The 3,127-nt window shown below is 44.0% G+C and overlaps 1 non-coding gene across 1 annotated transcript; it reads left to right on the top strand.

Moving 5' to 3' along the window:
- The first annotated feature begins 978 nt into the window (after positions 1-978).
- Positions 979-1,053, top strand: Trnas-uga. Its single transcript has one exon. It is a non-coding gene; the product is annotated as a tRNA-Ser (tRNA).
- The last annotated feature ends 2,074 nt before the right edge of the window (positions 1,054-3,127 follow it).

Genomic DNA, 3,127 nt, shown 5'->3' with positions numbered 1-3,127 from the left:
CGGCCGGAGTTCTGTTCGGCCGGAGTTCTGTTCGGCCGGAGTTCTGTTCGGCCGGAGTTCTGTTCGGCCGGAGTTCTGTTCGGTTGGTCCAAATCCAAATTCCAAATCGTGAAACTCGTCGTTCAGCCATGGTCTGAGACTTCTGAGAATAGAGCCCTTGACGTAGGGGAAAAAATCCATGGGCGTGATATCTGGTAACCTTCAAGGCATGTCATCATCTACCCTTCGACAAATCGTTTTTCTTCGCGAAGTTTCGTTTAAATAATCGCGGACGGCAGTGAAATAATGTGGTGGAGCAACGCCGTGTTGCAAGTACATTTCTTGCAAGTTTTCAGCAAGTCCTGCTACCACGTAATTCTGAAGCATATCCAAATAGTTACCACCTGTCACTGTCTCTTAAAGAAAGTATGGTCCAAGTACCACAAATGATGATATTGCTCCCCAAACACTCAAACCAGGTTGATTTAGTGGTTGTTCTAACAAAAGTTCTTAATTGTCAGTATACCACCAAGTGCAGTTCTGTCAGTTAACTTGTCCGCTTAACGTAAAATAGGCCTCGTGAAACCATTCAGTTTTATTGACTAGGCTAGGGTTGCGTTTCTGTTGGTAAAGTATCAATTCACAAAACTGAAGGTGTGACCTGGATCATCTTCAAGTAACCAATGTCCTAAACGTGGAATGTGAACTTCAGATTTCTATTTGTGTAACGTTTCTTGCACTGACGTTGGTGATAAATCCAGCTCAGTTTATTTTCGCGGGCTCTGGGTCACAGCTAAACATACCCGCAGTTCGGTTTCGTCAGTTGTGATTGTTCCTAGAATGAAATTTTCACTCCACAGCGGAGTGTGCGCTGATATGAAACTTCCTGGCAGATTAAAACGGTGTGCCGGACCGAGACTCGAACTCGGGACGTTTGCCTTGGAAGGTAGGAGACGAGGTACTGGCGGAATTAAAGCTGTGAGGACGGGGCGTGAGTCGTGCTTGGGTAGCTCAGTTGGTAGAGCACTTGCCCGTGAAAGGCAAAGGTCCCGAGTTCGAGTCTCGGTCCGGCACACAGTTTTAATGTTCCAGGAAGTTTCAGTTGTGATTGCTGTTGGCCGGCCAGATCTGGGTGCATCCATAACAATTCCATGCTCTTCAGAGCTATCTCGTATGTGGTACGCTGTTTGCCTAGAAGGTGGTTTTGATCTATAGCGTCTCCCCCGTTGAATAACAACTGCAGTAGCGCCAGTTTTATACAATGTTTTCAACGCGAAAATCCTTTCTTCTTTCACTAACATCGTAACTACAGTTGCAAGCTTGCCCCACAGACCACGTTTTTCAACAACTAGCTGGTTTGATTATTGTTTGTTTTGTTTCTCATTGCATTGTATCCCAACTTCTCAAGGCGTAATCACCACCATTCGGCAATAACAGCTTAACGGGTTAAAAATTCCTACTGTGCTACGTCTCGCTGTTACTTCTGGTTTCTTTTAACCAACTGCCCAGTGACGTTTTGGCAACGCTACATAAGACGGTCATTCAGTAATTAAATAGACAAATTGGTCTGGAGAAAAAACTGTAAGTAGGGCAAGTTTGGTACTTTTATAGCTTTAAGTTGGCATCACTGGGATCAGCCCTGATCAGCTGATGTATCAACATTGTTTTGTTTATAACCTCAAAAATACATCTCAAGATGGCGAGTCCGCTTGAAACGTCCACATTAGTTGAACAAAGTTCTGTTATCCCATTTTTTACTTGCTGAAGGCGAGAAACTAGTGAATATGTAATGTAGAATGTCTACAGTTTATGGCGAAGGCTGTATGAATCATCCAAATCTTTTACAAGTGGGTAGAGCGGTTCAAAAATGGTCGCGACTCAGTGACTGACGAACACCGTTGAGGACGACCAGTTGCAGTTTCAACTCCCTCACTTGAAAGTCGAATTGGTGACGTCATTCGTGCTGACCGCCGTGTGACTGTGGAAATGATGGTTGATAAGGTTCAAGTCAGTACTGGTGCAGTTCGTAACATTATCTGTAACAAGCTGAAGTACCGCAAAACAAGTGCAAGGTGGGTCCCAAAGGAGTTGACGCGGCTACACAAGGAAACAAGGCTGAGAGTGTGCTCACAGCTAAAGGAACGTTACGGAAGAGAAGGTGAGCACTTCCTCGAAAAATTGTAACTTGATGAAACTTGTGTTCACTGTTGTGAGCCAGAATCAAAAAAACAATGCACGGAGTGGAAGCATACCAACTCACCTGTCAGCAAAAAATTCCAAACACAAGCATCAGCAGAAAAAGTCATGTTGACGGTGTTTCGGGATGCTGAACGTCCAGTTTTTTTGTGATTATCTCAAAGAGCAGCGTGGAATGAACAGCCAGTACTACTCGGATTTGCTTTTAAACAACGTGAAGCCAGCCACGAGAGAGAGAGAGAGAGAGAGAGAGAGAGAGAGAGACGTCGTGGACTTCAGAGGAGAGGTGTGATTCTCCAGCAAGACAACGCACGTCCCCATATTGTTCAACGGACCCGTGAAACCATCGACGAAATGGGCTCGGAAGACTGCCTCATCGCCGTTACGGTCCTGATTTAGCACCAGGAGTTTTCCTTTTGTTTGGTGCATTGAAGGAGGCATTATGTTGGAAGAGGTTGCAGGACAACGAGGACGTGAAAAAGTTTGTTGGAAATTGGTTCAAACATCAAGATAAAGAGTTCTCTGCAGCCAGAATAAAAAAGAATATATCCCGTTGGAAAAAGTGCATAAATGTTCAAGGGGATTAGGTTGAAATCTAGAAAAATCATTGTTTTGTAAAGAATAAACTCTTTTTTTCGGCATACCAACTTGTCTCATTAATTACGGAATGACCATCGTATATAAATGAGCTAGTGGATAAAGCTGGAAGTTCCTTGAGGCTTTTCGAACAAGGTGTTGGTGGATACATAGTAGTACCAATGCTAGAAAATTCTAGCAAAATGCAGAAAACCTGCAGCGGTTCGATGCTTGCTGTAGGGACTGGCTATTCACCCCAAACACACATGATGTACTGCTCATAAATAGTAGGCGAGAGACTTGTTACTGCACGATTAGACAATTGCAGAACGATCCCTAGAAGCAGTTCACATCCTTAAAATATCTTGATGTGTCT

Source organism: Schistocerca americana, chromosome 11, assembly GCF_021461395.2.
Source record: "Schistocerca americana isolate TAMUIC-IGC-003095 chromosome 11, iqSchAmer2.1, whole genome shotgun sequence".
Classification (NCBI taxonomy): Eukaryota; Metazoa; Arthropoda; class Insecta; order Orthoptera; family Acrididae; genus Schistocerca; species Schistocerca americana.
This window is presented reverse-complemented; position numbering and strand designations above follow the sequence as displayed.